Source organism: Dendrobium catenatum, unplaced genomic scaffold (assembly GCF_001605985.2).
Source record: "Dendrobium catenatum unplaced genomic scaffold, ASM160598v2 fragScaff_scaffold_231, whole genome shotgun sequence".
Classification (NCBI taxonomy): domain Eukaryota; kingdom Viridiplantae; phylum Streptophyta; class Magnoliopsida; order Asparagales; family Orchidaceae; genus Dendrobium; species Dendrobium catenatum.
In genome coordinates, this window is record NW_021318693.1 from 9,332,079 (window position 1) to 9,343,262 (window position 11,184).

The window sequence follows — 11,184 nt, forward strand, 5'->3', positions numbered from 1 at the left end:
ATACTTGAAAATTTGTCTAGATTTTCTCTTTTATTGGTTGATTCAACTCCTTTTATTTGGCCAATAAAAATTTGATTTTTTACGAACCACTTAGTAAAAAATATTGCATTGTTTATCCAGAGTGGAAATAACTTACCTTTACAAACTAAAGTGGTGGAATGTCTAAAATGAAAATGATATTTTCATATTGTCCAATGCTAAAAGGCATTTTAAGGGATTGCCTTGGGGTGAGGTAGGTTGGTGTAAAATTGCCTCTTCGTAGTCAAGGAAGCTGTGTTCGACTTGTGGGGTTTGCTTTGCAGGTTGAGGTATCTCCCTTGGCCTGATTGTGCTTGTTAGTAGGGCCATAGCCCTATTATATAATTGAACTTAAAATAAATTATCAAATTACTAACTGTTAACATATCATAAATATCTTTCTAATTTATTTAAATAAAAATAATTGTTGAAAATTTTTATTTTCCTTTTATACTCTTAAGAGTTAAGTTTTATGAAATCAATTTCTCTCCTACATGCTTACAAAATATTGGAGCCTTAAGCTTGACTAAACTCTACCTTTTGTGCGTTATAACAGGTAAAGCATCTTGCTTTATGTCACCTCCTTTTAAATGTTGATCTTATTAGAATAGTTATAACATTTTCACATGCTACCAATTAAAAGACATGGTGGCAGAAGTAGAAGCACAACCTCTCGACCTATAGAAGTAACAACTACAAGAAGAATTGGAGGCTTGATCATGCTTGGAATTGGTAATATATTTGCATTATTAAAAGAGGGATGAGTAGATGTTAAAAGATAAAGGATTTACCTACGCATTAAAGTCTTGTTGACCACCAATTTATTTAAGCTTTATGGACATAGTGATAAAGACAAACAAACAACAAGAAGAACTAGTAACTGTATCAAGAACTGGAGGCTTGAGCGCTCTGAATATATAATATAGTTGCATTATTAAAAGAGGGATTAATAAATGGTAAAAGATAAATTATTTACCTACCCATTAGATTATTGTCAACCACCTATTTAATTAAGTTTTGTGGCTGTAGTGATAATGAGAATTAAATGGAGTGCAAACTATTCACAAAAGATAACCAAACTAAATCATAGTCCTTCATGCAACTTCCTAAATACTATAATGAACTTCTATGATTATCATATGCCTTTCATCTTGTATAGCAAAATTAAGTTAAAAAGTATTATAATTCCTGCAATTGATCAACACATATTGTATCTAAATCATAGAATACATGCCCGGGGGATGCAACAAATTATAGGCAGTCTAATTACTAATTCATGGCTTCATGCATAGGCGTTCAATTACTAAAATATTTAGAATCAAGTTCTATGAGTAGTTTGAAGTTTCCAGATTCAATTGTAGTTTTAGTTTCATATTCAGATTTAGAGATATAAGAATATGCGTTAGATCATATTAGATAGTAATTTGTTGTTCTATGGTTATTTTAAAATCATCATCAGAATGGTTATTGCCCCCCACCCCCAAACTCATTTTGTATTTCATTATTAGGGTTTGGAAGTCCGTCAAATTCTTGTATGAAGGCCATATTTTATAAGAATATTAAAAGCCTATATTACCTTTTCTTAATACTTGCCCAAGCAACCTGAATAACAGGCTAGCAGTAGATTCATCATTTTTGGTTGAATTTTTGAAAGGTGCAAGTTGAATTAAGGGGAACATAAAATAGTTGACCTAACAACCCATATAGACTTGTAGTAGTGATGGAGTCAATGATATTATTTCTAGAAGAAAGTCACATTTCCAATTCTAAGGTTTTATGATGTGCTTCTTCTATTTTTTTGGTTTGATGAGTGCTTGGTCTTAATTTCAAGGCAAAGTTCAATCAAACATCTTGATATTACTACACTTTTTTTTTTCTTGCAAATCACATCCAAAATCTAATTCCTTAAATTTATTTAAATATTCATTAACAGTTTGATTAATCTTCCTTAAATTTATCAATTGTTTAGTTATTAATACTTATATTAAGTAGACAATTATTTGTCACTTACGATTTGTGGGGTAGCTTTCTCCAATGTTTAAAAAGGTGAAATCAGGAATCGAGGCATTTTGTCTAAATGGGGCAAGGTGTAAGCCTCGAGGGGATTGAAGCGTAAGCCTCAAAACGAAAAAGATAAATTACTTAAAAATTATAAATAATTCATAAAAATGATAAAATATTAAATAAATTATGAATATAATGATTTGTTTGAAGATAAATATAATTGTAATACAAGATTTAAAATAAATAGTCACTTAAAATTTAAACACGCCCTTAGGATCAAGGCCCAAGGCAGTCTCATCATTACTTTGACAGTCTTTAGAAGAATCCTTATAACTTATGTCAAAGTCATCTTCAAAATTTTTTTCATCTATAATATTTTTTCCCTGATCTCCTATATCAGTTAACATTTTATTAGTTATATTCTAAAATGAAACAATAATTAATAACATAAAAAATAAGTCATTATAATCAGACAGAAACATTGAGGTCTACTCCAGCCAAATATACTTAAAAGAACATTTCGAAAAGCTCCAAACTATGCATCTTCTGACTAGTATAAAATAAATAGAATTCATGAATGAATATTAAATATTTTACCAGCATAACAATTTTCTTAAGATAAAGACAAAGCAAAGTCTATAAGAATTTTTCATTTATCTCAATGCTTTTGGCTAACAATTTATATTTACAAACTGTGAAGCTATGTTGCACGGATACTCTTATTTACGAGGCGTGCTGTATCGGATACGTGTCGGATACGGATACGCCTCCGATACGGCACAGATACGTGTCGGATACGGCCTTGCCGTGTCCGATTAAAATATTATTTAAATTTGACTGGACACGCGTATCGGATACGCGTGTCCTATTAAAAAAAAAACACTGAGCCACGATTTACCCTTTTCTTTTCGACTTTCCGTGTGAAGGAGAAAATAGCCTAGACATAAATTTTCTAGGCTACAATTTGATGAAGAATTAAAAAAAATCCTTGGAACTAAAAATATATACTTATCATTAGCCAACAAGCAACTTCAAAATAGCTTTGAACCAAAAGCGTGTATTTGCAGTTACGCAAAACCATTATTTATTAAGTACAAAATTTCACGTTGATACTAAATAATAAATTGAAATTTTTTTTGAAGCGGGCGAATCCAAAGCAATAGACGAACAGGAGGAAGGAATGCTACCTTCATTGTAGCAGGTGATACATGAGTAGGCGAAGCCGAAGCAATAGACGAACAAGAGGAAAGCACATTACCTTCATAGTAGCAGATGAGAAGCAGGCAAAGAGGAAGCGAATGACGAACAAGAAAGATCGTCACCTTCACTGCGAGTTCTGACTTTACACGAAGCAGAACTCTACTTAGCTCGTAGAAAATGAAGCCACAACAGCGCACGAAAGGGAATTAAATCATTACCTTTGTTGCGAGCTATGTTGAATTCAACAGGAATGTGGCTATCGAAGGCGGCGAAGGAGTACTCTTTCAAAACTTCTCAGTTCTCATACGAAGTAGGCAAGCCCTACGCCCTAATCCTTATACTTGTCTCGATCGCTTGTGTGGTATTAATACTTGACTCGATCGCTCGTGTGGTATTAAAACATGACAAACAAACTGAGGCAGTGCCTCAATATGCCTTGAGGCGTACACCTCGTGAGAAAAGAGTGCACGCCTCATACGAACCATCAAGGCTTAAGCCTCGAGTTACCTAGGTTGAGCCTCAAGGCGTTTCTCCTTAGCGAGGGGAGGCATAAGCATCGAGACAAATGGAGGCATAAGCCTCAAAATAGAAAAATAAAAAGCACACGAATTTATAAATAGTTCATAAAAATGACAAATATAAAATAAAACATCAACATATTTATTTTATTCTTCATAAAATTATAAATTTCAAGTCTCAATATCAAATGTTATTATAAAATGAAAGTTTGAAATGAAATTCAAAGTAAATGCTCATTTAAAACTTAAACCATAAAAATCAGGATTCACGAAAGCCTCATCTTACTTTCACACTCTTCATAATAATCCTCGTATGTTATAATTATATCATACTTAAATTATGTCTCATTGTCATCTTCTAAACCTTCTTCAATTACAACATTTTTTAGCTCTCCATATTAATTAATATTGGATTCAATGTAATATAAAATAAAGTAGCAAATTAATAACACAACATTTGATATTTGTTTCTTAAGCTTGAACTCCAGTTTGATACTTTTTTTAAATTAATTGTGAAGTTGAGCTAATTTAGTAGTCATTTTAATATTAGCATTGATATCTTCATTTTTCTCATCGCTAAACATATTTCTCCATTTTCAATTTTAAATTTTTCACTATTTTTTACTATTCTCCATTTATCATTAGATATCATTATTTATTTCATCATTACTAGTTGTTTGCCTCTATAATTTGAAGTGCTTATCTTTCAATTTTTTGTTAAACATAACACAACCATTTAACATTGTTCATTCGTTCTATAACTAATTCGTTCATTTTCTTTGTCTAATAGAATAATATATATATATATATATATATATATATAAAATAATAATAATAATAATAATAATAATAATAATAATAAAACTTAACTAGAATGGGGCACTGCCTCAAAATACCTTGAGGCGTGAAGCCTTGAGACCTACGCCTCATTTAAAAAAGGCGCAAGCCTCATCGGTACTAGTGAGGCTTAAATCTCAAGGCACTCATTGTGCGCCTTTGTTCGAGGCACGCCTCAAACGATATTTTAAACCACGTTTAATCATCATCAGAAATATATTCATCATGACGAACTTGAGAGTTCCTATGTCTTTTATGTTCTCACTACTCTCTAAACTCCTAATGATCTATATGATTTATATATATTTTTTATGGTTCCTATTATACTTAGATCAGGGGTGATGGACATTTGGACCTATTATAAGATCTTTTGTAATCATTAAGGTTTAGTAGGATGAGGTATACTTATTTTTATGGTGGTATGCTCCAAGAGGCAAATTGTTGTTATTTCTTCTATTAAACCATGTCATGCGTCAAAGTGCTTATAAATTTCTTATGAAGTATTTAGCATTGGAGAACATTACAAGTGGTTCCTTCCTTAGTATTTGTTATTTCGTTCATTTGAAGTTGATACGTCTTGGAACTAAAAATAGCAAATAAAAGAGAAGAGCATCGTAGGAAGAAAAAGATAAGGCTAATTTTCTTATTTCTCCTTCAATAATAAAACAAGATACAATTGATCTACGATTCGAGAGGTATATCAGCTCTTCCACAAATTCTAGACGCCACTAGGAACACACAACAAACACTAGGAAAATAATCTCAGTCATCTCATCCCAAATTATAGACAAACTTTGCCTTAAATAGCCCTAGAACACAATAACACAATTAGAACATTCCTAATCAGTGTAAACATAATTTAGGAAACCTTTCTAAATAAGAAGAACCTTCTCTGATGGCGCACTCCCCTTGCCCGAAATGCCTCCCATAATGGTTGGCCACTCAACACCTCCCCTATAAAACTCTTTTCTTATTGTCCCCCCATCCGGAACCCCTAATCCGCCCCTTATCGGAGCCCTAGTAGGTAGTTCTTGATGAAAGAAACTATCCTTATCAAACTCTTCCCTTCTAAATTCTTTTCCTTTAGATTCAGCAAAGGGAATTCCGGTCGATTCCGAGTTATGGTTAGCAATTGGAACCACCGATGGAGTTTTGGATTGCAGCTTCATGAGCTTCCTTAACATCTCTTTTATCTCTACAAATCGGCTCTCCATCATATTCTCCATAGATAAAAACTTCTCGCCGGATTTGAATTGCTATATTTTATTTTTCAATGCATACACTTTCTTTACTAACATCTCTCCAAAAACTTCGCTCTAATATCAATTTGATATGTCTTGGTATCAAAACAACTAACGAACCAATACAAATTCAGCAAGCAACAAATTTTTATTGATAAGAAAGGAAATATGAACAAATAAGATGCAATGGTTCTCTTTCGATAGGAGGGTTGTCTCTTTCAAACCCTAGAAGCCACTAGGATTTCTCACAAAAACAGTGGACAACAAACACTCACAAAATTGTGCATACAAAATATAACTTAAACCCTACTACTTATAGCAAACAATAAACAATAAATTTCAAAACAGCCCTCCCCCAATTTCCTCTCAAATCAGCCCCCAAATCAGCCATCTCCAATTAAGAAATATCTTTTAATTAATTCCTTCTAAATCAACCCCTAAATATGCCCTTTTTAATTATGAAACATCTCCTAATTAATCCCCTCCAAATCAAAATTCAAATTAGGTTTCATGCCCTAAATAATTCCCTCCTAATTGTAATTAAAATTTTCATAAATAAGTCCTCTTTGTTTAAGAACCTTCCTAAATAGCTTTCTCTTGATTAGAAAACTTTCTAATTTCCTCTCAATCATATCGACTGGTTCATTAATACTCCCCTCCCAAAGTGTCATTCTTGTCCTCAAGGTGGAATGAAGGGAACTGCTATTGAAGCTCTGGACTAATAGCACTAGATTTAAAAATGAATTGTCACTAGGTTGAATGATCCTTGCATCCAACATTTCCCTGATCAATCTCTCAATCTCATCCTTCTGGAGTTGGGGAGAACGGTACGGATGAACACTGATATGTGAGACTCCTTTCAAAATGATAACATGCTTGTGTTCCCGCGGAGGAGGCAACCCTTGAACTGGCTGGAACACCTCTCGATATTGTTGAAGGAGTGATTGAACCATGTCTGATGCTTCTATCTTCTCCCCATCTTCTTCTCCTTGCAAATTCTGCAACTCCACCAAAAATCACTCCTTTACCCTTTCCCCTTTCTCCTCCTTGGAAGTGGCTCCAAAGATGATATCTCCTCTTCTTCTCTCAAAATTTTCACCTCCAGGGCCTCCCTCATCAAACTCCTCTTGATCTCCTTTGATATTTTCTCTTAGATTCGGCCAAGGGAATCCCGGTCAAATCTTAGTTAGGTTTAGCAATCGAAATCGCTAGTGGAGTTTCGGATTGCATCTCTATGAACATCCTTAATATTTCCTCTACCCTTCCCAATCGGTTTTTTATATATGCAAACCTTCCTTCCATGGTTGAGAACTTTTCCATATCGAATTTCATTTGCTCCATCTTCCTTTCCAACGCCTCCACTATGGGTGTCAATTTCGAGTCACGGGTCGGGTTCGGGTTGAACTCGGAACTGACCCGGCATTATTCGGGTCAACCCAAACCCGACCCACTTCGAGTCCGAGTCAACCTGACACAACCCGAATGACCCGGGACCGACTAAAAAGTGCAGGTTTTCGGGTTAAAAAATGGGTCAATCTTCGATTTTCGGGTAAAACACGGGTCAATCTTGGATCTCAGGATAAAAAATGAGTTTTCAAGTCAAAATCAGATCAATTTCGAGTTACTGGGTCAACCCAAACTCGTCCCGATTTTTAAAAAAGATCGATTTACTAAACCCGAACCGTTTCGGGTCCGAGTTGAACCTAACTCAAAATTTTTGGGTCGTGTCAAATATTGACACCCCTAGTCTCCACCTTTGCTGCCATAGGTCCCAAAAAAATGCTATGATACCAATTTGATACTCCTTGGGAGTAAAAACAACAAATAAAAGAGGAGAAGAAAGCAGAAACACAAAGATAAGATTGATTTTTTTATTTCTCCTTCAATAATAAAACATGATACAATTGATTTACTATATGAGAGGTAGATCAGCTCTCCTACAAACTCTAGATATCGCTAGGAACTCACAACAAACTCTAACAAAATAAACTCAGCCATCTTATCCCTAAACCATGGACAAACTTCCCCTTAAATAGCCGTAGAACACAATAACACAATTAAAATCTTCCAAATCAGCATAAACATAATTTTTTAAACCTTTCTAAATAAATAGAACCTTCATAATTAGCATAAACATAATTTAGGAAACCTTTCTAAATAAATAGAACATTCTAATCAACATAAACATAATTTACGAAACCTTCATAAACAATTAAACATGATTTAGGAAACTTTCCTAAACAATTAAATATATTTTAGGAAACCTTTCTGAACAATTAAGCACTTCCTAAATAGCATAAACATAATTAAGAAACTTTCATAAATAACTTGATTAGGAACCTCCTAAATAATTTCCCTTAATTAGGAACTTTCCTACAACTCCCCAGTGATTAGGAACCTTCCTAAACAACTTCCCTTTCCTAGCTGATTTTCTTATTTCTCCTTCAATAATAAAGCAGGATACAATTGATCTACTATTTGAGAGGTAGACCAGCTCTTCCATAAACCTTAGACGTCGTTAGGAATTCACAACAAACACTAGAAAAATAAACTCAGTCATATCATCCTTAAATTATAGACAAACTTCTCCTTAAATAGCCCTAAGACAATAACATAATTAGAACATTCCTAATCAGCATAAACATAATTCATGAAACCTTTGCTAAATAAATATAACCTTCCTAATCAACATAAACATAATTTAGGAAACCTTTCTAAATAAATAGAATCTTCCTAAACAATTAAACATAGTCTAGGAAACTTTCTTAAACAATTAAACATATTTTAAGAAACCTTTCTGAACAATTAAACACTTCTTAAGTAGCATAAACACAATTAAAAAACTTTCTTAAATAACTCCCACCTTGATTAGGAGCCATCCTAAATAATTTTCCTTAATTAGAAATTTTCCTAAACAACTTCCTATTGACTAGGAACCTTCCTAGCTACCTCCTCCTCTTATCGTATCAAAAACCTAAGGACATTCATTTGGACATACATTTCATCTAATTTATCCAGAACCCTTCAAAAAATTTCTTCTTCTAGGCTTATTTTTTTTTTCTAGTTATAGTTATTCTAATTTCTACATTATCTACCCTTTCTTTGATTTGCTGCACATTTTTAGAGCTTTTTTTAATGATCACCTTTTAATGCTTCAAAATTCATAGTGTTGTGAATGCAAAAGCAAGTATAATTAATATATGTAATGCAACAAGTAAGAAAATCTTATATGCAATATATAATTAACAATTATTTTAAAATTTTAATACATATTAGAATTTATATATACAAATTCAATTCAACACAGTATAATGAAAGACATAGATTAGTTCGTATATCTATTACACAATTTAGGATTCTCTCACACTTGGTGAAATAAATGTTCTCACTAACTCTCACTCAATTGATACAAGTTCAATTAAAAAGTGGAGTTTGCTAGAGCATGGAGATGCATGACATTAGATTTGTCAATTAACAATAAAAAAGTATTCAACTGAAAATGTAGTGTTGAAATTTCAATATTATAGTATTTATGGTATTCCTTTAGTGGTTTTTGGCTGATAGTCACTGTTATCCTTATTATTTAGCATTTATTATTTTCCTAGTTTATATGATGTAATTTTCTATAATAAAAGGAAAGATTTTATCATTAGATTTATATGTATTTTCAGTCATATTATATAATTTAATGGAAGAAAGAATTCTCCCATACTATGTTTATATGATATCAGAGCGAGATTTCTCATGATTTTGCCTGTCTCCTCGACATCACGACTCTTTCTCTTAATTGCTTGACTTGGCATAACATTGCATCTGTTGCTTTTGACATCACAACATACTCCATCTCTTTTAGTCTTGGCTTGATCGTTGATCTCTTGCGACTCGACTGTCGTTCCTTTGCCAACTAGTTTCCCCATGACTCAATCATTTTTCCCCATCACCTTCGACATCATAGTCTTCTTCTTCGACTTCTAGTTTGTTCTTTCATCTAGTGACATGATGACAAGCTTTGGCTATTACATAGAGCCTCTAGACCTCTATTTGTCCTTCTCGATGACTTTATTGAACTTCACCTCCAATTATTATAAATTTGTCAATTAGCCATTCTTATTCCGTTCATTCTACTTTCATTAATCTTCAACCATCGTCATGATTACTTCCTGGCTAGTTACTGATCCTCCATTGCACCACTTTCAACCTTTTTGTCAAGTGGTGATCTTCTGTGATTGTAGAAATATTGATCAGTCTTTTCATTGTGATCCATCGATCAATTGCAGCTTGGCTAGATTGTTGTCAATGGTAATCATCGGTAGTTGACAATCTTCAATATTTGTTGACGAACTTTCTTGTTATTACTATGAGTGAGTGCATTTGTGCCTTTTTCTCATAAGACCAAATATGGCGTAGATACTGAATGGCAGAACTCTTTTGAAGCCACCTTTGATTCAGAAACACTCATTACATGTTCTATTGGTATATATGGTAGCAGCCATCTTTTCCATCACCAACCACAAATTCTGAGGTGGCAAATAGCATCAATGGTCCCAATGGGTAATTGCTGTATATTTGCAAAAATAACAAAGATGTTTACCTCATTAGAGTAGTGACAACCCCAAAGAAAGAAGATTCACCATTTTAAGTCTAGAAATCGGAAAATAATATGATAATGTCTAGGATCATTAATTTTATAACAAACAACAGAGAAATTGCCCTCTTTACAGCTGTACAAGATATTTGGGATGCCCCCCTCCAAAAAAAAAAAAAAAAAATCTCAATGCAATGCATTTTTGGAAATACATGAAATTTGCTTGCTAATGAAAGTGCTCTTCACGAACTTTGGCAGGAAGAATGCTTTGTTTTCTAACTCTACAATTACCTCAATGGAAGTGCCCCAAAGAGGAAGCCCTGTATATACAATTTTTTTAGAAGTGAGCACTTAAATATATGTGGGTATTGAACAAGAAACTTGATGAATTGCGTGGAAGAATCTTAGGATTACAACCACTTTCCATAGTTTGATAATCCTTTTTAAAGGCTTGCTTGGAAGAAAGTCATAAGAAATTGATGATAGCATCTTCAATTTCATCACCATTTAAGGGTTTGCTATGATTGTTTGTGGTCCTCAATAACACGCAGCCGATTCGTGTTCGTGTATTCGCGTATAGGATTAGGGCTTTCTGTGAGAATTGAAAGGCAAACTAGAGGCGAAGCCGTGAGGGAAAGAGACGAAGCCGTGAGGGAAGGAGACGAAGCCGTGAGTGTAGGAGACGAAGCCGGAAGGAGACGACGCAAGGAAAGAAACGAAGTCGAAGTTGTGAGTGCAAGAAACGTTCAGGCATCGGTTAGGTCGGAAGAGTAGGTACGTG

The 11,184-nt window shown here is 33.6% G+C and overlaps 1 protein-coding gene across 2 annotated transcripts in view; it reads left to right on the forward strand.

The window, feature by feature from the left end:
* Positions 1-11,184, forward strand: part of LOC110106630 — a 43,726-nt gene that overhangs the window by 7,992 nt on the left and 24,550 nt on the right. The gene's annotated exons all lie outside the window — the stretch shown is intronic.